Source organism: Oenanthe melanoleuca, chromosome 4A (genome assembly GCF_029582105.1).
Source record: "Oenanthe melanoleuca isolate GR-GAL-2019-014 chromosome 4A, OMel1.0, whole genome shotgun sequence".
Taxonomy (NCBI): Eukaryota; Metazoa; Chordata; class Aves; order Passeriformes; family Muscicapidae; genus Oenanthe; species Oenanthe melanoleuca.
The window spans coordinates 1655826-1681627 of NC_079338.1; the positions used below are offsets into that span (position 1 = coordinate 1655826).

Consider the following 25802-nt stretch of genomic DNA (forward strand, 5'->3'; position numbering starts at 1 on the left):
CCGCTGCCCTCAGAGCACTCCTCCTTCCCTCAGGTTATCCTCCGCTGCCCTCAGAGCACTCCCGCTGCCCTCAGGGTGCATCCCGGGCCTCGAGCGCCCGCTGCCCTCAGAGCACTCCTCCTTCCCTCAGGGCATCCCCGCTCCCCTCAGGGCATCCCCGCTGCCCTTGGGGCTCGTCCCGGCTTCCCGCTCCCCTCAGGGCGATCCTCATCCCCTCGGGATATCCCTGTTTCCCCGCAGGTCAATTTCCCTTCAGGTCAATTTCTACAGCCCTCGGGAAAATTCCTGCTTCCCTCAGGGGCAATTCCTGCTCTTCTCAGGGGCAATTCCTGCTCTTCTCAGGGGCAATTCCTGTTGCCCTCAGGGGCAATTCCTGCTTCCCTCAGGGGCAATTCCTGCTTCCCTCAGGGGCAATTCCTGCTTCCCTCAGGGGCAATTCCTGCTGCCCTCAGGGACAATTCCTGCTTCCCTCAGGGGCAATTCCTGCTGCCCTCAGGGGCAATTCCTGCTTCCCTCAGGAGCAATTCCCACTCTCCTCAGGTCCATTCCTGACCCCTCAGGGCTAATTCCTGCTCTGCATAGGAGCAATTCCCGCTCCCCTGAGGGCATCCCTGCTCCCTTCAGGGCATCCTTCTTCCCTTCAAAGCATTCCTGCTCCCCTCAAGGGAAAGGATGCCACTGGGTACAAGGGAGTGCTGATTTCCCTGTTGTTTCTATAAACTCCAAGTAGGTCCAGATTCCAGTCTTCCTATTGAGGCAGCTCCTGAGAACTCTCCTGCTTCAAACCAGCAAAATGACAAATCACACATATGGAGTTTTAAAGTTTCCAATTCCAAACTTGGAATTCCTCCCAAAGGAAGAGACCGACTCCCACCATAGTTTGTAGGTTATAATTTCTTTCTCTTGTTCATCACACAGCCTTGGAGTTGCTCATTCTGCAGACAAGAGAGTCATGAAGTAATAAAGAAGATGACGTTCTGACAATAAAGAAAATAGAACTTTAAACCTGCAGTTTAGAGGAGGATTTATTAGGAAGAGAACCTTTGTACACTGAGAGGTAACATAGTGTAGATGGAATGAGCACACACCTGTCTGCATTTGATCATTTAGGATATCCCACAATTGCTGATAAACACCTAAATGGAGGGAGGAAAATGTGCTTTTTATGTCCTGAAAACACCTTCTCTGCTTTCACAGGGCTGGGGATCTGTGTTATTCAATAAGTGAGAGAAGAGACCATCTTTTATTTGGGGACTGGAACTAAATTATAAATAAGGTCTTTTCCAATCTATTCTATGATTTTATATCAGTTTTTAAATTCAGTTTGTCCATTTTGTGTCAAATTTCCTATGGAGTCTTTCTGGATTTTGCTACCTAATTAATTCCTTCTCTTCCCTGTTTTTGTCTTTGAAATTTTCCAGTGAGGGAAATTTTCCAGTGAGCTGTGCTTGGGTGTGAGTGAGAGATCTTTGTGTTGCACAGGTGAGGCTGTAGGAGGTACACCATGTACTGAAAAAGCAGCAAGGCCCTTTCATTATTTTATTTAGATTACTGTTGGAAATCTAATGGAATTGGGACACACATCTTTGCCCACATGAGCTCTGTGCAGCTCTGGGGTGAGAACAGGAAATGTGTGGGTGAGCTTGGGCTATGGGGAGACAAACCCCAAGGAAATCTCAAATGGATGCAAATCTTCAAAATGAGGAATTCTGTCAAGTTAGCACTAGCTGGAGATTTTTATCAGGTGTTTCTGAGTGGACAGCATGACCATACATAATTAAGATCTGGTGAAAGTTTATTGTATAAGCGTGCTGGAATTCTGGTTTGGTTTTGTAATAAAGGAATCCCACTGAGTCATGGCTACTAAATGGACTCATAGAGGACACAGGTCTCTTCTGCAGAGCTAACACAAATGGAAGGCACTGAAATTAATTTGTTTTTTAGCCCAGGCAAAAGCAGCCACATCTTAAATAAGGCTTGGCCTGGTGACATGAAGTCTTTGCTGTATTACTGGTTCCTACCTGCTCCTGTTCCTGCCCTGGAAACAAGGCACACCAAGCCTTAGCTCTGCACTGTGAACCAGAACAGGACACTGATCCAGCAGAAAAACAAACCAGGTGAAAATCTCTACAAATCTATTTTATGTTAAATATATAAACACATTTAAAGTAGATGGATATATTTTTAAAGCCACATAGAGTTGCCCAATCTAGTTTATAATTCAGAGATGGAATGGATGGATGAGATTCTTCCTAAAAAATGTTAAGGAAACAGTCAGAAGAGCAAAGTGGCTAAATATGAAACTGATCCTGGTGAAGAATGATCCCAAAACACAGCTGAATATTCAGCTTGCAAAGTGTAAATTAATTGCTCCACTGGATTGTTGTGCTGGCAGTTCATGTGTTGTGTAAACCTGAAGAGAATGCTTAGATGTGAGTGTTCTGCATGGAAAACATCTCAATATTTGGGAGAGAAATATTTTCTGGGGTAACACTCAAATGGTGGCTTTGGTTAAATTGATGTTGGTGAGAATCTCATGCAGCTGTGCCTTCTCTGGCACCTCTCACAAACCCCACACTCTGGTCTTCACTGTTGATTTGGAAACACCAAAATTAAGCACAACTCAAGGAGTTTCTATTTACTTGCAATTCTGCTGATTTACTTGTGTGGTTTTGAGAGCTGCAAAGACTCCCTGTCATAAAACCCAGCAATCTCAGGTCGAGTTTTATCTGTTTTCATTGCTGATAATTTCCTCTGTGTGATTTGTACAGTAACCACAGTGTGGGAAAGATGATTGTCCACACACCTGTGCAGTGCATGTGTCTGGATTAAAATGCAGCTTTCTGGCAAACAGAATTTAAAATATCAACTGAATAAACCTGCATGTTTACAGATTATGATTTTTTTTTTTTTTTCAGAAGATTCAGACAGTTTTTTTGTTTTTTTTTTTTAATCTGAAAAATAAGTATTCAATAAGCAAAATAATAAGAAAAATAACAGCAGGAAAATTGGATGAGAAAGCAAAAACACACCACACAAAGATTTATAGGTTAGTTTAATCCCATTAAAGTTGCATAAAACTTGGTAAGTGTGTGTGTGGCTGTCCTCTTGTGGGAAGGTGCAAGGAATATACAAGTGCCCAGGATTAATTTGGGACTCAACTTTGATGTTTCATCACAAACAAACCGAAATTCCCAACCCACACACAAGAATGTAAACACAATTAAAAAACAAATCCCACAAACAAGGAGAGAGAGTCATCCCAGGAATTTATGATTAAATGCCCTGGAATCTCCCTTTTGTGGAAAGATGGAAGCTCATATGCCTGAGGACCAAGGGCATTCTGGTGAACCCAAGGTCCCAAACACTTTGTTTGGATTCATTCTGTCAGATTCTATAACTTTATTTTTGTTGCTTTTGCAGTATTTTATGTTTGCTGCAAATTACTGTTACCTGTGCATTGCATACTGTGTTTAATAGGGAATAGCCAAAGTCCCAGTGTTTGGAGTTTATAAATGGGAGCAGACTATTAAGAAATAAAACACAAGAATCCTGTATGTGCTAGTAATGATTTAGGAGTATTTTACATTATCTTTCCTTGTGGTGTTTTATTAACAGTGGGCAGTTATTAACAACATTGGAGTACTTTAGTTGATGGATCTGTAGGATGTTTTCATTAGATGTAAACAGACTGATTCTCTGCTTCCAGAAAAGTGCCTCCTGGCAGATATAAAGAGGGCATCTGGCTTTTCTTAGGAGGGGAAAAACCCATCTGGCTTTTTGCAGCAGAGCAGATATGATAATATAAGGATTAAAAAACATACATGAAGATAATCACTTTCTGGGTTTGCTGTTGTGAATGTTGATGTCTGTCCCTTAATTTTTAAATGATACTGTTGAAATGCTGCAGCTGCTTTGTAACCAACTCAGAATTCTTTTTAACATCATGCTTCTGTTGCAGTACTTTCAATGAGAGTTCAGAAATACTTCCCCTACCAAAAAGAAGATACTGTAGCAATAAATAAAATAATATTTCATTAGGGTAATTTCAGGTCACACTGAATTCTCCTTTATTATTTTTCAGGAGTGGACTTGATCTTTGTGGTGCTTAGCCCAAAAGCCTGACTCTCCTCTCTTATTAATTTCTTGAAGAAAAGAGATAAGGTACCAAGTTTCCAGCAATTATTTCTATATAGCAAGTATGGTGCTCAATTTAATTTATAGCCTGTAATTACATCACTATTCTCCTAGTTAACACTGATAACAGATACTGAGGAGACTTGATGCAATTCAGGAATATTATCTATAGAGTTTTGTGCCTGGGAGGTACTGCTGCTCTCTGATACAGAGTCTGTAGTAAATAATGTGTTCCTGCAGGATTTAGAATTTGACCTCCAGCCACTTTTGTTCTGCTAACTGGTTAAAAACAAACCTGCTTTTCTGTCTGTGTTTATGAGCTTCTTGGGCAGCTGGGCCAGAGGAAAGGGCTGTGTGTGTCCAGGGGTGTTATCCTGTCCCTGAAAGGAAACACTTCCCCTTGGGGTCCTGAGTGAGGCTGTGCAGCTCTGCTCTTCCTGGAGAGGCAGGAGCCACAGGAAATCTGCAGCTGGGGGGGCAAACTCCCTGCACAAGGGTTTGGGAGCAGCAGCAGTGACCATGGAATACAGAGCACAGTGTGGAGCTCCTGGAGCAGGTTCAGGGCTTGCTCTGTCATTACTGCAAGGTAATAGAGCACCTTTGTTTCTCCAGCATAAATGCAAAATGCTCAGTAGGTATGAGTTTGAGGATCTCATCACTTTTCTTTTGGAGTTGTCTGACAGAGGATAATGCTTGTCCCAGTTTTCTGCTTCAGCAAGTGCTGCTTGGCCATACAATGTGTTGAAGACGCCTCCATTTGCAAAACTAAACCAGAGATTCCCTTGGTCCATGCCACCACAAAAGCAGAATCTCTCAAGGTGTCTCTTTTTTTGTGGTATTTCACCCATCCATACATTTACAACCCACACCTGGGCTCAAGAAATGACTGCAGCAAGTCCTGAGTGTCAAACCAGCCATCAGCAGTGGGACCAGGAGCTGTGACAGCTGTGCAAAGAATGGTAAAGGATAAAGATAATGATCCTGAAACTCATAAAAACTGACAGGTTCCTCTCATCACATCTTCATCCACAGCTTGCTGCAAGCCCTTCAGCACAGCAGGTGCCAGAGCAATTTAAATGTACATACAGAAAATATCTCCATAGGGATTACTCCTTTGATGCCTGATTTTCACTCACTTCTGGAACAGGAGAGGCTCAGTGTCCATTTATTTAACAGTGTTAGCACCATCCTCAACAGAGTGAAGAAGCATCTCAGTATCAGGAAATGTTGAGAGCTTTGTTAGAGAAACAAAATGTACTGAGATAATTTGACATTTCTTTTCTCCCTGGAGTTTCCAGTTACTAATGTTCCCCTGGAATACCTTAGGTATTTACAAATCAATTTTTAATAACAGTAATATACATCCCAAAGGAATGTGGCATGGCTGCAAGTCTCATCAAGCTCTAACACAGGTCTGGAGCCATACTAGTTAAACACACTTTTCTTCAAAACTCTACTCAGGCAAAGTGACATATTTGTAGTGAAACTGTTCAGTCTACACCAAAAAAATAGACATATCCTGAGGAATAACAAGATCCATCCAAATAATTGCTATGTGCTGCAGCTGGAGCTCTGTTTCCAGAAAATAGCAAAATATAAACATTCCTGACTGGATGGGTGGGAAGCCAAGGCTGCCTTGCAGCACAGATACCCACTAAATAGGATTATCTATTAAAAAAGCTAATCCACAAGAATTCATTCTGCACTGAGAGGAGCTCAGAGAAAGAAGCAATCCAGCTGCTTCAAGTACAATTATGTAATTAATATTACTTCTCTGAAAATGCCACTGTGGGCTCTGCTAGGATTTCTCACGTTCCTGGGCCAAGCTGCTCCATTTCCACATCCAGAGGTTACATTTTGTCAGCTGTCAGTCAGGAACTCTGCACCATCCCAGGTGACCTGCAGCTCTGGATTTCCTCTGCCTGCTGCAGTGCCACTGGAGATGATGTAAGAAGGAGCCACAACTTCAGTGCTGCTGTCCCAGATTCCTTGGAAAGGACACTGCAACCCCAGCTGTAGGACTTTACATAACCTTTGTACTTGTACATCACTTCTGCTTTTCTAAGTGACCTCTAAAACAGAAATCTGAAGTGTCACAAAAATAGAATAAAGCTTTCATAGGAATACTTTAACACAGTTCTGCCACAGCTTGGTGCTGGGTTTTGGCAGACTCAGTCATTAAACCCTTCCTGTTTCTGTAACCTGTGCTTTAGGGTGTTTTTCTGGAGAAATGTAATTCTGCAGAGTTGCCACCTGAAATTCTGGACCAGATGCCACAGATTTTCTGAGGGATTTCATGGATGAATTACACGAGTTTGCTGGCCATAATTATGGATCGCTGCAGTAATGAAAGTCCTCTGTGTGCTTCCCCATGAAGCTGAATTCGGATGCAAGGCATAGTGCTAAATCCAGTTAAAAACAAAGGTGCTGCATGTGACACACAACATCCCAACAGTGATTCTCTTCCTGCAGTTCTCCCCTTGAACACCCAATCATCATCTGATGAAACACAGGATTTTGTGCTTTTGTCACAAGACTGTTGGAGGGTATTTTATAAACCCATCTTGAGCACCCTCAGAGACTATTCTGACCAGTTTTAGCAGCCTGCCTTCAGTTGAAGCTATGCATGACTTAGGAAGAATGAGCTCGTTAAATACATTCCAGCGGTGACTTAGCATAAGAAAAAAACACACCTCTTCCGTGCAGGGCTAGCAAATGTGCTGCTAAGTCAGCTGGGGTTGGCCTGTGAATAATTTGCTTGGCTCAAGTTAAGATTCTGCTGTCTGAACATAATCAAAGAGGTTGGGATGAGGCACCTCTGCCTCCAGCTCAGTCATCCACATTTGTAAGATCTTCAAAATACTGAAACAAGTAAAAATAGTTTTACAGGAAAAATGAAGGGGTCTGGTATGAGAGCTACTTTTAGAAATGGAATGTCTATTAAAATATGCAGATATTTTAAATAGATCTTCACCAGAAAAGCCTTCATTTGTGTTTTGACCAAAGTGTTCCTATGATGGACCTGGACAGACCCTGCTCTGTGCCAATACTCTTCTCATATTGCACAGTAAAAAAAGAAATGTACTCAAGAAATTAATAATAATTTTAATAAAAACTCAAGGGATGTTGGGTGAAACAGAACAGAGATCTGTGATATAATATCCACTGAAGTACATAAATTAAATCTGCTCTTTTGCTCATAGCCCATTTTAACTTCTCCTTTTGGCTGAAATGTGGAGCCCAGTTCTGAATTCAGAAGAAATGCAACAGCTACACTGTTTGTCCTCCTCAGAGAAAGGGTGTTTAGGAACCAGCTGCTCTGGGAATATCTGCTCTATCCCAGTGTGTTTACTGACAGGAAGTGATCTGACATTAAATCTATTCAAGATCAGAAATCACTGCTCACATCTAGTGTTATCCTTTCTACATTTTCAGAAAATTCAATGGTCAAAGTAATGATCATTATATATTAAAAGCTGAGAAAAAAACCCAAATAAGAAAAATCAACCAACCAAACAAAAAGGCCAAACCCACAAATTCTACATTCCTGCTTAAGTGAGTGATATCTAAACTATCAATCTTCATGCCAGGGTTTAGCTAGTTAAGAATTTCTCCAGCTGAAATATATCCTCAAAAATGAATTGTCCAAACAGTATTTTCAACTGTCTACTCCATCTCATAGATCCAGCAATCCCCTCCTGTGGCTGAGGATGTTTTATTTTGGTTGTGCAGCTCACAGGACATCTTTTGTCACAGGACATCTTTTGATTTCTGGCCCAGCTGCATTCCTCACCAGCTGTGGCAGTTCCCTCTGCTGATGAGTCCACTGGCAAGTTTGTCTTCTTTACTCATAACCTTTGGTCTTTCTTAATCTTTTCCCCACTCATCAAAAAGCATTTTGCAGATATTAATGTGCAGATTTGCCTGCTGGCAGACTCCCAGTTTCCAGTTCAGGTTACTGATTTAGAAATTGGAGTTTAGTCACTGCAGGACAACAAAGAACGTGTTTAATGAGCTGCTTTTATTCTTATTTGCATCTGCTTCTATTTGTCTTTATTCTTTTGCTAATTGTGGAAATTAGCTCAGCACTCCTCTTGCTTTCTACTAGAAGGAAGTTTCCTAAGTGGTTTAATTTGCTGTTGGGGAGAGGAAGGCTCATGTGTGGAATTTTGGGAAGAATTTGCCAGATAAGGCCCCAAGTCCAAGCCAGGCCTCTATTTTTATCCCTGACATGACTCTGAGCTGCAGTAGTGATGTTGCAGTAGCAGTTAATTTAGGGCTCAAAGCAAGGTGAAAGGCAACTTGATACTCAGTAATTTTGTATTATTAAACATTGGTTATGAAATGTTGCTTCTGAAAAGGCTATTTTGTAAGTACATCACAAAGAAATTCCTTTTTCTTGGCATGGAGATCTTGCTTCCATGGATCTTGGCACAGAGCAGTGTGAATCTATCACATTGTTGCAATCCAAAGCAAAGTTTGGTTCAAATAAAACAACAATAAAATGAAATAAGGGAAATAATCTGTGTAAATCAGGGTTAGTTGTCTATGCACTAACAAAAATGCTGACACCAACCCAGACTTTTCAGCTCAGCAGAACCTCTGCAAACAGGGATGATCTCTGACTACAACACTGCAGGTGTGGCTGTGAGTGAAGGAGCAGGACAAAAACCTGTCCCTGATGACACCAAGCTCAGGTGGAAAAAGGATCCTGGAGCCCCTGCCCTGTGTGGTCAGAGTACAACAAATAAAGATGAGGCTTCCCTGAGCACTGCAGCTAAACTTTAAGCTGGTCTTAAAGGAATAGATCATGTGGTAGCTGAGGCATGAACTTTCTTGCTGCTCTCTGCTCTCAAATTACCTTTATAATAATAATAATAAAAAAAAAATCTCAGTGCCTGCTTTCCCTTCTCCCTGAGGAATGGTTGGGTTTGGGTTTTCTGCTGGGTATCCTGACTGCTCTGAGCTCAGCCCTGTGGTGGAATCAGGATCTGATGGACAATGAGCCCTGCTCAAACCCCAGCTTTTGTAGTGGTTTCACTGCTTCAGCAAAGAGATTTGTGGATTTATTTTCAAATCAATTAATGCCTACATTATTTTCATATTTATACAATATTAATTAATGCCTACAAGCTTAGGAGCTAAAGTGCTTATATTCAGGTTTTTCCAAACTGCATTGCTATGAGCACATACACTGATAATATTACTTACATTTGGACTTTTATTCCCTTTCCTGTAACATTTTAGCTACAAAGCATAAATAATCCATGAGAATAATTCCATCAGTCCAGCTATTTGTAATAGTTGTGACCTTCTGCTTGTCCTGGAAGCCTGAGTGTTAAAGAGCAGCTTTTTTGGAAACAACCTCTAGCTCATTGTGTTTGGCAACAATTTGAAAGTTTGATTTATGTTGTTTCCCTTGCTGCGTTACTAACGAAGCTCCTCAGTGACAGGAGAGCCCTGAAGCCACTTTGCCTGTCCCCGAAGGTCCCCTGCTGTCCCCCGGGAGCAGTGCAGAGGTAAATCAGGAGTACCCTCTGCTGGCACGTTTTGTGCTGGGCTCGGTCCCACAGCTCTCCAGCCTGCTTCTGTTAGTCCACAGCACATTGCCCAGTTATCCTTACCTCCCCATATTTCAGATTCCCCTTCAGAGGCATTTTTATACTTTAGTAACTTTTACTATTCTACTTAAATTTGATATTTTTTCATCCTTGTGTGATGTTGTAAATAATTTCTTTCCTTGCGTGGCTGTCAGGTCCTTGAGTTAAATATTTTTTTCCAATAATCAGCACCTGGACAAAACATATTATTATTTGTTTTTAAGTGCTGATACACTTGATGCCATACATTAAACATGGAATGCTGATGGGATTCCAGATCACATTCCAGGGATCAAAGATAAACAGTAAGAGTCTTGAGGAAGTTTGTACAACAGAAATCTAAGAGGGAGAAGAGTTTTGGTTTCTTTTCAACCACAAAAGTAAATAGCAGAGAAGAATCTCTGTTCTGAGACTGGGAAATAAAAATTGTCTTGGGCTAGAGGTGAATCCAGGCCCTGTTTAGCCACTCTTAGCTGGAATTCAGAGAGGAAATCCTGGGATCTGAGTCCTTTGTGGGGTCTTAAATACAATGGACATCGAGCATAGCTGGGAGGAAGGGATAGCTGCAAATCAAGATTAGAAATCCCCTGAGGGAGAGAAGAAGGAACAGATTGTGCTGCCTGTGGTTTGCCCCAGGGCTGGTTCTGAGCATTCCCTCTCCCAAAGAGATTTTTTTTTTTTTTTTTTTTCTCCAGTAGATTTTTAGGAAAGAAAAGCCCCAGTTCCTTCGGGCCCTTCATTGTCCTGCTGTGTTTAACTGTGCTGTCTGCCCATCTCTGGCACAGAGGAACCACCTGCCTGCTCTGGGGCCCCTCACAGATGTTTGTAGGTTTGTTTTATAACCAGGCAGCTGCTGCCCATTGATGGAAAGGCACAGAAAACCACAGCAGTTGCTCCTTCAGCTTCTCCAGTGACAAGTGTCTAAAGCAAAACTTGTGCCTCAGACCTATCCAGAATATCAAAGCTGTCACTGAGCAAGCAACACAGAGGACACAACAAAATCACACATAAAGTAGTAAATGATTGTATTTATCTTCTATGTTTACCTCAAATAATGCTTTGGAGGTCTGAAACAAAAGCAAGGCAGTGCTCGGTAGGTGTCAGTCCTTTGACACTCATTCCACAGCTCCAGCACCGCACCCATCAATTGGGTAACAGCTGAGCTGAGGAGGAAAACAACACAGCTGGTTTCCTCTGCTGGCCTTGACACCTGGGATCTCTGGGGACTGGCACGGCCCTGCTTGGATGTGTCACCCTGTGAGACAGCACTTCTTGGGGCAGCACCTTCCAGAGGTGTTGCATCAAAGAGGAATTCACTTTGGGATGTCGGTGTTTCTATGGCTGGCATTGGCTATGAATTATCAATCACAGCTTTGCAGTTTACTCTGCAACCCGAAATTCCACTGTGTTCCCAATTCTGTCCAAAATAACATCTGCTGTTCTGGAGAAATGGGATCTGCTCTCTTTCCCTGATAGCTCTGCCACACTGTGAAAGGTAGCTGGGAAATACCTGGTGCTTTACAAATCCAACACAGCTGTAAGAGTTTGCAAGTCTGGAGCTGTGTGATTACTGCAGATTGAGAGGTCTGTTAAAAGAATAGATTTGGATTTTCTCTTTCCAGGAGGGAAGTTGTGCAGCTGGCTTTGCTTTGCTGCTCTGATTCATATTTAGAGTCAGATAAGTAGAGATCACCTCAGCCCCATCTTTCTTGGATTCAAAATCTTAGAGAGGTTGCAGATTTTTTACTTGAGATTACTTGAGGCTGTTCTCATTTGAATGATTTGCTTTCAGCAGGCTTTATCTGTCTTTACCGATGCTTTGTAAACTGAGGGGCCAGATCCAGCTGAGATCAAAAGGTTCCCATCAGATTAAGGGAGGGAGGTAAATGAAACCCCTTTCAGGATTCAGAGACACAGACAGGGCTGTCATTAGCAAAGCAGACAGTGGGATTTCTCTTCTCCAGCCATAGCTATTGGCCCTCTCACCAATGTGCTTATCAAACCTTGTACTATAATAGGATATCAATATCTCACCCAGTATCCCACATTAAATTATGTTGGATAACTGCAAACTACAGGGAATGTGTTCATCTTAAGGACAGCAAACAGAAATGGGAAATACTTCTTGTTGTACTGGTTCAATAATGCATTCATTAGGGGCTTGTCAGATGAGGGTGGAAAAAGGTTCAGTGTTTCTTGGCTTTACACTTTCTAAATCCTTCTTCAACCTCCCTCTTCCTCCTCATCCTCCCAAAAACAATGCTCACACCAAAGTGCTTTGGCTTCAGAACTTCAATCTTGAAATACAGTGCCGTGATTTTTGCATCTCCATCCCCAAAAGTCTCACCCAGATCACCTAAGCTATTCCGTGAGTATATGTGTTGAAAATGATACAACTTTTAAAATTTTTTAAAGTAACTTTAGTCATGGGCTTGTTGGCAGTTTCTGTAACATCTACAGACACCCTTAAAGTACATGAATATGGCAAACTTCCAGCAAATTTAGAGGTTTAGGTCCTGTCCTTGCCCACAATGTAGTATCAACAGCACACTCAATATTTAATATTTATCATTTTCAGCTATCAAAAGGCAGTCACAATATTTGCCCAACTTCTTGAAATGACAGGAAATCCTTCAAGGAATTAAACCTACGTATTAAATACCTCAGGTAGCTGGGTAAGTGGCAATTGAAATCTCTGTAAGGGCATGGCAAGAGCCTGCCACAACCGCCCTGCCATTGCCGAGCATCCAGCCGAGAGACAGCGAGCGTGTGTGTGTCTGCGAGAGGGTGGGGTGGAATATTCATGCCATTGAAAAGACTCACGTTGTTACTTAACAGCTACATTAACCTCCTGTCACAAGTCATGACCTTGTGCTGACCCTGGCCAGCAGAGCAGCCCAGCTCTGAAGTACCAAACATGAAAGTGGGAGAAGGAAGGAGCAGAGGAGGAGGAAAGCTCTGCTCGTCGTGGCAGAGGCTTCCGAAGGCATTCAGACCAAGGAGGAACAAAAGCTGCTGTGCACGGGCCATCCCCACCCAGGCACTCACTGGGAAGGTTTTCCTGGGGAGCCTTTCAGAGCCAGCTGCAGCCTCACACGACCTTTCAACTGAGAGCTTCCTTTTCATGTCATGCTTTGGTAAAGCAAAGAAAAGTGGCTGTGAGCACACAGCCAGCAGCCTTTAGATCTCTTGTTTCTGTCCTGCTTTGCTTTGCAGCACAGCCCTGTTTGCACAAGTGCTGCTGGAAGCTCATCCCACCTGAATTTCCAAAATTCTGGGGAGGGAAAAACTTCACTATTCAAAGATGCTTCTTCTGGTCCTTGTAGAAGTTTTGATAGCAGTGGTGGGAATGAAAAGCCCAACTCTGCAATGGCAATATCAGGAAATGGGCAAAGTGACCCCAGTTTTAAGCAAGGAAGAAGGTGGGATATGATTGGTGCAGTTGGAAGGGCAGTAGGAATTTATTTGGCAAAGAACAGTTGGAAAAGTTCTGTGGAGCTGTAAAAGGGTACTTTGAAGGCAAGCTGGGAATCTCAGTGAGGGCTGTGGAGAGACATGATGAGAATTCCTCTTGGTGAAGGGATCTGAGGGGAAGTATCAGCTCTCAGAACTCACAGAAGCTCAGGCAAAGTGGGTTTTCCCTCTTATTTTCTAACAGAGTAGCAACAAAAGTGGTGACACCTCAGTGAGCCTTGAGGAATCATTCCCATGTTTATTGACCACAGATTTTGGTCAGCAGGCACCTCATTGCTTGGGGAAGTGCTGACCCATCTGACCAGTGGCTCATTTATTCATTTACCCTCTCCAGCAGATGTCAGGACAGGATGTTTTAGAGGAATTTTCATAAAGAGCCTTTCTAAAATAACCTGCTTCAAAAAGAAGCTCTTGGTGCAAGCAGAGATTGGCTTCTGTTCTGAAGCTTGAGGTTTATGAAAATCACTGTTTCTCTTTGATTTTCCAGTAGTAAATAATTATAGGTTTGACATCCTCAAGCTTTTAAGTATCATGAGTCAGACATCCAGCTATGAGATGGTTCATGAAATTCTCACTAACCTAAAAATAATAAACACTGGGCTATTTTTGCTTTCTTCCTGGATTTGTATCCTTTAGGGTTACAGATTTTGGGTTTTCTCCTGTGGCTTTTTAAAGTGTCCTCCTTACTCTGAAGGCTGAGGACTACATGTGCGCAGCAAATTCCAGGAGTGAGGTCATCCAGAGAAGCTGGACAGCTCTCAGGAATTGCAACCAAACCCTGACAGCAAGCAAAGGAGCTCTGGCACAAAATCCTGGAGGGTAACCACGTGCCAGGCCAGGAATTTCCCAGATGTACAAAGCCATATACTGCCCAAGGGCTGTATGTTCTGTTTGATGTCCAGGAGCCAGCAGCACAGAGCCCTTCCCTCTGACAACAGCCAGGCCAGGCCAGCTGGGCCCTGCTCCCCTCCCACTTCCCTCTGGGCTCCTGCCTTCAGCTCAAAGCTGCTGGCCCAGCTCTCCCTGTTTACATGTTTCCAAATTCAAGGAGGAAAAGGGAATATCAAACAGACCTGGGCTCTTTTGAAGTGGCTGGAGGATGCTATCAGGTCCAGGGGGTGTGTTGTGCCTTTGAGGCTTGTTTGTCTTTCCCTGCTCCTTTAACCTTCCAGTCTCCAAACCATCCTGATCCCAAAGGAGATTGAACCATCCAAATTCCCAAAGGAGCTTGAACCATCCAAATTCCCAAAGCCATCCCAACCCCAGTGGAGCAGCCCTGGCACCATTACAGGGCTGGGGTGGTCTGTGTTGAAACATTTCTCTGGGTGGTTTTCAGGCATGGAAGTTTCTTTATTCTTTTGAAATCAATGATTGGACTGAAATAAGTTATTGTCTGCCAAGAAGAAATTCTGAGATTTAATTTGTTTTTTAAGGAGAAGGTTTTGTCCCTTGGCAGAAAACTTCCTCTTTTAATGTCAGCTGCAATTTTAGCCATTTGGAGACCTTCAATCATACCCACACACCATTAAATAATGGCTTTAAAAGCATCCTGCTCCTTCCAGGAGCTCTCTGTGACTTCGGGCTGCATCTCAAACCCTTGTCTGTGCCTGCTCTCTCCTGGTCGCTGCCTGGAATTGCAGCTTGAGCACTCGAGATCGTGTTAAAGGTGAAACTCAAAGCACCTGGGATTTGTTGGGGCTTATCTCAGGACCGCCCCACTTTGCCAAATCTCTTTTAATGTGAAAACTCTTTTACAGGTGAAAGAGGTTGCTTTTTTCAATTAGAAAGTAGCAAGATAAAATTTCGAAACTCCAAATTCTTGGAGTTACAGTTTTGAATATCAGTATCAGGGAAAATAAAACCCCAATAAAAATATTTTCAGTTCCTTACTAAAAGCTTTGTTAAATCCAGGCTCTGATTCATCAAGTGTTTTTATAGATTTTCCAGGAACAGGACTAAAAGCAGCTCAGGCATAGAATCACAGAATAACTGAGGTTGGAAAAGACCCTTAAAATCATTGAGTACAGCACTGCCAAGGCCACCACCAATCCATGTCCCCAAGTGCCACATTTACACATCTTTTAAATTCCTCCAGGGATGGGGACTTCCCTATCCAGCCTGTTCCTTTCTTCTGGCACAAATTTGTGCTCTGGCCAAATGCAGCCAGCAACAGATTGAAATATCCTTACTTTGATTCCATGTACCCCTGTGTTGTGCTACTTGCATAAAAAATAAATTTAAAATTAATTTTAAAAGTTGTTTGAAAACCAAAATGATCAACATCTCTGAAAAAAAAATTTAAACATTTCTTGACTTTTATTTAAGTTTATTTTCTCCCTTTGTTTTCAGTTTAAAAATATGAAAAGTATCAGTTCTATTTATATTAATAATTTTAGGTATTTTGGGTTTTAGGCAGCTTCTATTTCTGTTTGTAGATCAATTAGTTATGCCCTAAATGGAAAGCAGCAAGAATTTTTCATTTTTAGTGTCCAGTGAGACCAAATAACCAGGAAAGGCAGCAAGGTTGAAGATTTAGCATGAGCTGGATTCTTTATTATCTGGGCTTTAATCTTTCTGTGATCAGCTTTTGTTTTCACCTCTCTAGGCCTGGTGAAGGCAAAGCTGGGTTCAACAACACCTCTGCAGACCTTAGAGTGCAGCAATAGGGAAAAATATCTTTTCTCTTCAGCCAAAATAATTTTTCACATCCCTTTCCTTCCCTGGGAAGAGTTTCCTCTGTTGTTGAAAATCACTGTTGGGTGATTTTTATGTAGGAGCAATTTTCAAAGGTTGGGAGACCTGGTGATGGCACAGGGTGTCTATAACAGAAAAAGTCTGCACAATTCAGATTTAAATGATCTGAAATCTTCCTGAGAACTTCATGTTCTGCTGTGGTTTGTTCTTAAATTTTTGGGGTGTGCTTAGGAAAAAAGGTTGGAAGCAGCCTGAGATTTTCTGGCCAATCTTCCCTGGATGATATAGAGGGATTGCACTGAATCCTGTAAAAAATTACCTCCTGCAGATTAGTAGATTTTGTACTTGACTGGTTATAAAGCATGGGCAGAGATTAAAGAGTCATCTTTAATTGGATGCCTTTTTAGGGTCCAAAAACATTGTGTGATTTCTTTTCCTTCTTAGCATTGTTTTATGCCAAAATATTCTCCTCTATCTCCTGTAATTTGTCATAAAATTGCTATCCTAGTCTTAGAGACGTGGTGATAATTTCCATGACAACACAGAAAGCTTCCAGAAACAGAGATTTCTGACTAAATATATGAAGGTTGTTGAAAAGCACAACTGTGAAAATTCTGCCTACCCACTGTAAATAACAGACAGAAAAGTTAAGGTTACATGATCTCATCTTTTGAAACTGAAATGTTCTTCACATCATGTTGATTTACTGAATGTTGGATTTTATTTTTTAATTAGGTGAACAAGCATCTCTCCATTAATATGCTGATCCACAAAGTCTTGCTCTGTCATAGTCTTAAATAAAAATACACAGAACAAATGCCCAGAACTGAGCATTTCTGACAAGATGGCTGAAAACAATTGAAACACTTCTAATCCAGCATTTGACCTGAATGTAAAACTCTGTAAAAGTGCACATGGAAAGGGAAAATATGCTCAGATCCCAGCCTGCAGTTTAAACCTGTGATAAGCTAAATCCTAAAGCTTCATGTTTGGAAATGGTCAAAAACAAAGAGTCCCCAACCCTGAGCTGCCATTTCCCTTGTGGCTGATCTACCTGTGATGGAGTATCCAGTTATCTCAGTGTCAAATGGGCTTTTAGAGCAGTTTTCCATGATTTTAACCCTCATTCCCTGTTACATGAACAACATTCCTGTGTTTGATGCATTCTGAGGCAGGATCAGCCTCAGATCAAGCCAGTTCTTCAGCAGCTTAGAAAGAGAAGAAGCCACTGGACCTTTCTCAGGGATGCAGCAAGATCAGTTCCTTGGAGTTCTGTGTTGAAGAAGGAGTCAACTTTTTAATAAATGTATCTATGGATTTAGAAAAGCTCTCCCTGAAAGCAAAGATGATCATTGCTGCCCCCACACCCTGTATTGACTAACAGTTCCTAATTCATGCTAATAACTTCCCAGAGGAAAATGGGAATGCTTGGCCTTTCACCCTGCCTTCCTCTTTGATTGTGATTCCTTTCCACAGATCTCAAGCAATTTAACCTGGTGAGAGAACTGGCCATTCCCACCTTTCTGCTGCCTGATAAATGCTCCATTTGCATGGAAAATCAGGCAAATCAGCTGTTGAATTTTTGCCTTACTTAATTGCAAAGCTGGTTACTGCTCTGTGTAAATAAGCTGGTGGTGTTTTGTTTGCTGACAGGAAAAAAAAAGCAGAATTGGGACAGTTTATATTTGGCAATGCTTGGGTTTTGTGGGTGGCTTGTGGCCTAATCCTGATGGAGACATTTGGTTTCTATTGTATGCTAGAAAATAACAAGATTTTAGAAAAGAAATCCTGACTCTTCTTAGGGTGAAGTGTTTGATTCAGCCCTGATCCTTTTTTTCCCTTCTGTTATATTAATAAAATCTGAAGTAGCAAATGAAAAGGGATTAATTACATACTGGCATCCAGCAGCTTTGATTCTGTTTTCCCAAATTTTCTGCTGCTACTTTCATTGCTAAAAGGCTGTAAAATGTTATGATGCTCTGTGGATGAAATTTCATCTGTTTCCCTTTTCTTTGCAGAGGCAGAAATAATTCCAAAAGGGAAGGAAAAAAGACTTTTGCAATTTAGTTTTTCTGTGTCAAGCCTTATACTCTGAGAAAGTCCAGGAACTGTATCCCTGTATATGGCAGCATCCAGGGACAGCATCCTTCTGCCCACAGCTCAAGGATTGGGGCTTGAGGAGGAAAAATGTGAGGCACTGGCCTTTGCCAAGCACTCTCAGGTTCTCCAAAATTCCCACCTCTCCTGGTTTGCTGTCACAGTGTGGCTCAGGATGCTCTGACTTTTCAGAGAGTGCCTTTGGAGGTGTCTGTCACATTCCAGGGAATTATGCAATGAAAACCACCCTCATTTCCCCTGCAGACTTTGTGTGTGTGTGTGAGACTCATGAGATAAATTCAGGAGATTCCCAACTCCTGGTTATCCCAGCCAGCCACAAAAATGGGAGCTGGGCACCTCCACTTGGGTGTTTCAGGACCTGATCCACTGAGAAACACCTGGCTGGACAAGTATTAATGATGATGTGGTTTGGGGGAAAAAGGAAATCCATCTTTTCATACAACAGAATCTAAAATTGGCTCAGCCTCTTGATTTCCAGTGATCCAGAGGACATTGGCTTAGCCCCATGACTCCTTTTCATTCCACAACAGCCCGTGGTATTTTGGTGATAGGGAACTGTGGGGAGCTGCATGAGCCTTGTTGTTCTGGGCCAAAAATAGTTTCACAAGAAGTGATTCCTGCCAAAGAACTGGTTCTCTTAAGTCGCAGACTTTGGCCTCAAAGTGTTGTGGAATGCCATGAGCTCTAAATGCAGGAGGAAAAACATATTTGCAGTCAGAGTTTTCATTTGATTCTATCAGTGGGGACGCCGAGTAGTATAAATAAATGAATTTCAGGAACAGGCTGTATCTATCTCTCATTAAAGGAAGATTTCAAAAATTGACATTAAGTAAATACTGTATTAGCTCTGTCTGTTACAGCCATGGCAAACCAGCCCATTTGGAAGCAGAATTTTTTCCTGGAGGCACATAAGAAAAGAGAGTGTTCTTCATGTTATTTTAGCACAGAAAGTTTGGGATGTGCAAAACGCTCCTTATTAAGAGCCCAAATGCTGCTCTGCAGCCTGTGATGGTTTTCTGTGCTGGGCAGGAATTGCCCCCCAGTGACTGTAGTTACACAGCTCCCAGAAACATTTAATGCAAGGGAAAACTGGGAACTGCTGTAGGAAAATTCACCTCCAGCTCATTTTGCTTCTGGTGTCTTAAATAAGAGAGACCCTGAATGGGGAGATTTGATAGAAAAACAAGACAAATATGATGCAGTTGTACTCCTCATCTGTGACAGCTCCTTGGTACAGCCTTGGCTCAGAGGTTTTGTGCCACAGGAAGAACCACTGGAGCTTTGGGTGCCCAATTCTTGTGGGTGTCGTTTGTCCCCCTTGAATTTTTCAAAGAGGTAATGGTCAGCATTAAAATATGTGGGCTAATGAGATCATATCAAACCTATTCCAGCTGAAAATGTAGTTTAAAAAACTGTAATCTCTTCATAAAAGGAGTTAGCAGGGCATCTCTTTGGGTTTTTGCAGTAGAAGTTCATGCAATGTACTGCAAAGGCTGAGACAAGAAAAGTGCAGAGCTCATCTCTCTACACTCAATATTTGTCACACTAGAGAGTTGTCCAGACTCTCCTTACAGGATCTTTTAGAGAAGGTTTTGTATCTATTGTGTAAGGTTGATATATATGGTGTGTCCAAATAAGGGAGAAATAGGTTCCTCTCTGAGGCACCATTCATCTCACCCTGGCAGAGATATTTCCAGATGTCCAGGATAAGACAAAGTGCCCTTCAAGTGCTCACTTCTCCCAGTTGTAGAGAGAAGTTGGAAAACTTCTGGCCCTCAGATATATTTATGTGTGCTCTGGAGAGATCCAGAGGTACTGACATTAATCTGGGCTGTGTGCTCCTCAGGGGTGCCAGCAGATAATCCCTCTGTCCAACTCTTTACTATTAACAAATACAGAACATTCTCACCCTGAATTTTCTTACATGCAAATGAATTATTTCAAGTGTTACAGTCTTAGGAATAATTTAGGGAACTTTCATTATTTGTGCATGGTTGTAGTGTCACCCAGAAATGTCAGAAAAAGACAAAGGAGACAGTTTAAAATTTGGGACAAATCTGAGGAATTCAGTAAGGAACTCTCAACTGGGATTCCTGAATCTAATTACTTTGCTTGGATTTTGTCTGTAATTTATGGCAGCCTGTCCAAGCAGAAATCATTCTGGCAGAGTTCCAGCAGACTGACAGGATACAGGTTAAAACCCATCCAGCTTCCAGAGAGATGGTTCCTCCCTCCCCACTCCTTTTCTTTCCACATTATATCTTCAAAATGAGCAAGCCCAGTGCTGAATCTGAGCTGAGGACTGAGGCTTTGCACAGTCTGGCCACGTCTCCTGCCTTCCCCTGCCTGGTGAACTGCTCAATCCTCCACAGATTTGGCCAAAATCTTTATTTAAGCTGGGGAAAAAGGAGAATTTTGAGGGAAATATTATCTCTGGCTCTGAGACTTCCCAATGTAAGATCAATTACCCCTGTTTTCATTGCTGTCTGCATTAGGAATATTTTATTGGAAATGGTGCTTGCTTCATGTCACAGTTGAGGGGTGATCTGGGTGTTATCTGTGACAGCTGCAGATAAAGAGGGTCACCTTCCAAGGCTTTTCAGGGAACAGGTGTGCTAAAGAGGAAGTTTATGGGTAACTCCTGCCCAGAAGGAGAACAGAACCATAAGTGTGGAAACACAGAGTGGTCCAGGAGGTGTCCATGCCATCCCCAGCTGCCTGGGATGATGGAGAGGACTCCAAAATGGATTTTTCAGCTCAGAGCAGGAGACAGAAACTGAAAATGAGTGGTTTGAAAATGTGGCTAAGCAGAGCCCAGCCTCCTGCTGCAGGATGTACAACACCACTGTGAGGAACCTTGGTGCTGGAAAGCCAGGATTTGAAATAAATCTCTGGTTTGTAATCAGGAACATCTTGGCTACCAGTAGGTGTCATTGCAGGTTTGCAGTCACTGAGGCCCCAGTGCCTGTGACAAGCACCCAAGCCATGATCCTTCTGCCTGGAACTTCATCTGCTGCCATGGATGGAGCCAGCTTCTAATTCCCACAGCACTGGGAATCCATGGCCATTCTCCTCAGTAATTCCTGCTCAGTGTTGTTCCTTAGCTAACAAATTTGTGTTCAGCACTCCAAGGGCTGTGTAGCAAGCAGCTTTGTTCCTTCTGGGCATTCACTCCACACCCAACAGGGCACCTTTGGGAAAGCCTCTCTGCAATGGAAATGTGACTTGGCCAAGATTCCCAAATCACCATCGACTGAGCCAGTCTCAGATTTCAAAGAAGCCCAGGCTGCTTGACTGTCTGGAGACTGGATCTAGAAAAACAGCCTTGGTATTGCTGCTGTATTGCTCTTTGGGTGGCTCAGTTTTCTGCCTGCCTTGCCAGGTGGCTGCAGGATGTTTGTGTCAGCAGGAGGGAGAGGAGCAGCCTGTGGGGCAGAACAAGCAGGTGGAGGTTGCAGTGGGGCCCTTCCCCCAAACATTCAATCCCACCTGAGCTCCTGTTTCCATGTGCTGTCTCACATGGACATAAACCCACATTTGTACCAACTCCAGGCTCTTTGGATGTCACAGATAAATAATACAATCACAGACAGGTTTCCTGCTCCCAGTTCCTCCTGTCCTACACTGAGTATGGGTGCCAGGCCTGGGGCAGGACAAGAGAAGGTCTCAGGCAGCCCCATGAGTGCCACTCCCAGCCCAGCTCTGCTGTAATTATTTTGCCCTCAGATTCCATTTCCTGCTGCAGAGCTGCAGCACAATGACATCCACACATGTGCTGTAGTATACTCTGGCCTTTCTCTTCCTGCATTGCTCCTGACTGATCAGAGGAGAAATTCTTGTTCTCAGTCCCAAGGCACTTGTTCTTGCATCCCATTACCATGATCCAATTCTCCAGAGGAATGCCATTCTTCCTGTAGGGCACTGTATATGAATGGTGCCTCCCAGCTTTACAGCACCAGCAAGTTTCACTCATGTGTCCTGACAGTCCATGCCAGGGTCCTGCAGAAAAATATTTTACAAGGTTGGTTGCAAAATCTGATCCTTCAGCAATTTGAGTCCTTCAGCTCAGTCCTTCTTGGCCCATTCTGTTATCATTTATTTTTTAAATATTTTCCTGTTCTTACAGCCTTGTTTTCTGTGGTTTAACTATGATGCCCCAGCTGATATTTTGCCAAATTCTGCCCTGATGTCCACATGGATCAATTACACACCCATGGATATCTGGTGAGCTGCCATTCCCTTCCATCCCATCCCCAGATGCTTGTTTGGATTCCTGAGTGGGAGCAGTCAAAGCACATAGTTTGGGACTTTGGTAGTGGAAAATGTTTGCCCTAAAGTCTGGTATAAAGAACCCCCCTCCACACAACCCTTCTGTCCCTCACAACATAAACCTGAGTGTTCAGTGACACAGAAAATGGAAAATGTAGGGAGGATGCTACAGAAATGAGGTACAAATGAAGAACCAGGAATAATAACTTACATTTTAATTGACTTAACAAAATGCAAAACTAATTTGCTATTATCCTTCCTTTAAAGCCTGACCTAGCCTAGATTCCTAATTCTCAAATTTGTGGGGCTATAGAGTGCTTTTAGCCAGAAAGAATGGACAGCCATGCACCTGCCCAGCATTTTCAGCTGAAAGATTGAAAAAGCCATTGTTGATCTGCAGGGCAGCTGCAGATCTTTTCTCATGGCCTTGTAAACCATCAGTGATTTGGGAAGCACAGCTGTAGCACCAGACAATGTACAAACTCCTTTTTTATTCCTTCTTAGAATTCAGGTTAAATTATCTTTCTTAAAAGAATGTGGAATTTCAAGGCAAAAAAATTTGTTCAAGAAGCTGATTCACTGAAATCAAGTGAGAAATCTTATGCACACAAAAGTACCAATAGAAAAATGGGTTGACAATGGCAAGGTGGGGTTTTTTTGTTTGTTTGTTTGGGGTTTTTTGCTTTATAACTGCTTGAAATATGATGGTACTAAATGTATGTTTTTAAAATTTTTGGATGTCATGAAACTCACATAATGGACTGGGCCAAGTGGCTCCTTATAGTTCATTTTATTTCCTGCTCTTTTCTTCACAGGTAGTGATGATCTCTTTTTGGAGCATCTGGACTCACTGCAACACTGAGAGGTAAATTTGGTGTGAAGAGTCAGAAGAGCACTCAGAGATCTTGGTGTTTATGTAGCTGCCTTCAGCATCAGAAACAGCAGAGGGAGGGAGACACACCAAAGAAGGAACATAACCAGAAAACTGAATTTAAATAGTATGACCCAAATTTTCCATGACTGGTTTCATCAGTATCTCCTCAGTTGCTTTTATGCCCTGCTCAGTAACAGCCCAAGAGAGTCCTGTTTATTTTTATGTGAGAGCTCTTTCTGAGACCTGGGTTTCTGGGCAGGCACAGCTCCTGCCATCCCTGATGTTGTAATAAATGAAGATGTTTGGTGAGCTGGGATGTTCCCAGGGCATTGCCACATCTCCAACCCACAGCACAGCAAGTGAGCAGCACTTGGAAAGCAGCTCCTAGCAGAGAACATCTTTTAAACACTGCTTGAGCTTTAAAGCAGGGAGATGCTGCTGCTGATGGATTCAGGCTTTGTTTTGCTCCCTGAATTCTTGTGGTCGGATTATTTACTTTATTGTGCCATTCAAAAGCAGCAGGGAGGTAATTCTTTGTCTGTGTATTTTTCCATTGATGTTGAGCAGGGCTGGATGATTACATGGGTTGTGCTTTGTTAATTATGAGCACTCAGAGAAAAATCCCATTGCATTGTTGCAGCACGGGCGGGTGAGTGTGCAGCTTTTCCAGAACAAATTCCCAGCTGTGCAGCTCCAAGGGCATGGCCACACCACACAATGGTGTGAATTCTGACCAAGCCAGCTCCCAAACTGGGAGCAGCAGGGCTGTGCTAGCATTTTGCAGCCAGGATTGTTCATTAGAATGCAGCTTTCTGCTCACAGAGCTCTGCTGGTGTGGCTGCACTCCCTGGATGCACCAGCAGGACCCCACGACCTTCTGTGCCATATAGAACCTATATGTACCTATAAATAATCCATTTGGCTGTTGCTGCAATATCAGATTTGTTATGTGATAGTCCCACAGGTGGACCAGGGCTCCCACATCCCTTGGAGCCATCTGCTACTGCACAAAAGGGAATTGGATATCCCAAAGGCACCAGTCCCAGGAATCCTTGGGCCAGGGTGAATCTCACTGGGCTATTCCTGGAAAGTGAATGCAAAATATGCACAAGGGGTTTAAAGCAAATCAGAGAGGCCACTTAACAGGCAGAGTTTTATTTACACAGCTCTGAAACTTTTTCCATGTGATTTCAAGGAGACTCTCAGAAGATTCCAAGGCTACCCTGCACAGCTCTGGGCTTTGGGAGAAGGGTGCCCTGCTTCACCTGCAGATGTGGGAATGCCTCCCAGCCTCAGAGATGGCTTTTGCTAGGGATGATTTTCAGGCTGGGTTAAATCCTCAGCTAACAAAAACCAACAGCTGGATTTCTTTTGATCACCAAACTCTCGTGGTGCTACAGCAATTTACACCACTTGAAAATGTGGCTTAGGCACAAATTAAAAAAAAAAAAAAAAAAAAAATCCCAGGCTGGAGAGAGCATTTGCAACAGGAAACCCTGCATCAGAGCAGTTATATTCCAGATGCCTCCCTTGGAGAATATTCACAAGGTGAAGAGGAGGCAGCCTGCCAACCCAGCCCTGTTTTAATTCAGCTCCCTGGGAGACATCAATCTGGGTTTCTGCTTCTGGGATTCACTTGCCTTAGAAACAGTTGCTCATTCCTTGGTTTATCCAGAAGCTAGAGAGCTCTTGTAGCTTTTGTTTGTAATTAGAGAGCAAAGTTTAATCCCCACTTCCTGCCCAATTAATAACAAACCATCAGCTCTTCTCCTGCACAAGGGAGCAGCAATTGAATATTGAAAACACTCTGACACCTGGCTTGCACACAGGGGTTTTGATCAATAGGTCTCAAAACACTTTGCAAAGGAAGGAAAAATAATTTAAATTTCACTGGAACTGAAGTACAGGGGTGGGACAACCACTCTGCAGTGCTCCTGGCCCCTTGGATTACACTGCACCAAAACATGCCCAACAGACAGGGAATGTGAAGATATGGGATCAGAGGAACTGCTAGTGCCCCATAAAAGACATCCCAAAACACACAGAGAAGCACAAAAAAAGAGATTTAAATGAGGATCTTTCAGTTCTGTTCAAAGGCTGAAGCTGAATGCTGAAAACTGGTGGGTCTGGCCCAGGGAATTTTTATGTGGCCCATTTTAGAAATAGAATTTTTGGAGCTGTGGGCAGGAGTTTGACCTTTTCCTGAATCACTCCTAAAAAGAGTTCTGGAATCCTCCTGCATCTTTAGCCTGCATCTTTATCCTGAAAGCATTAGAAGCCACATCTGCCTTAAAGATTGTACCTCTCAGCCCGCAGAAATGCTCACTGTCCAGCTTTTCTGGCTGTATCATTCACCACTCAAAATCCACTGCTAGCAGCTCTGTTATTTAAATCTGTCTGAATCCTGGTGACAAACTGGCCTGAGGATTTCCTGCCATGAAAGGAGTTTGTTTTTTTCATGCAGCTTAGGGACGAGGGGTGTTGAGCAAGAGGATTTGTCAGCTGAATCCCTTCAGACATTTGTTATCATTTGGTGGGAAGATGCAGAATTTACAATTCTCAGCAGTAGGTTGATCTACCAAATGTCTCTGTGTTCCTGCCATGGAATGGGGAGGGGGTGTCCTTATCTTTGCTCC

General features: G+C 42.8%; 1 long non-coding RNA gene across 1 annotated transcript in view; it reads left to right on the top strand.

Annotated features, from left to right (window-relative positions):
• LOC130253292 (uncharacterized) overlaps positions 1-25802 on the top strand; it is a 33901-nt gene that overhangs the window by 234 nt on the left and 7865 nt on the right. The window contains exons 2-7 of the long non-coding RNA XR_008840537.1: positions 919-1057; positions 1422-1482; positions 1945-2117; positions 4085-4164; positions 22150-22247; positions 23108-23157. This is a non-coding gene — a long non-coding RNA (uncharacterized LOC130253292). The remainder of the gene's footprint in view (positions 1-918; positions 1058-1421; positions 1483-1944; positions 2118-4084; positions 4165-22149; positions 22248-23107; positions 23158-25802) is intronic.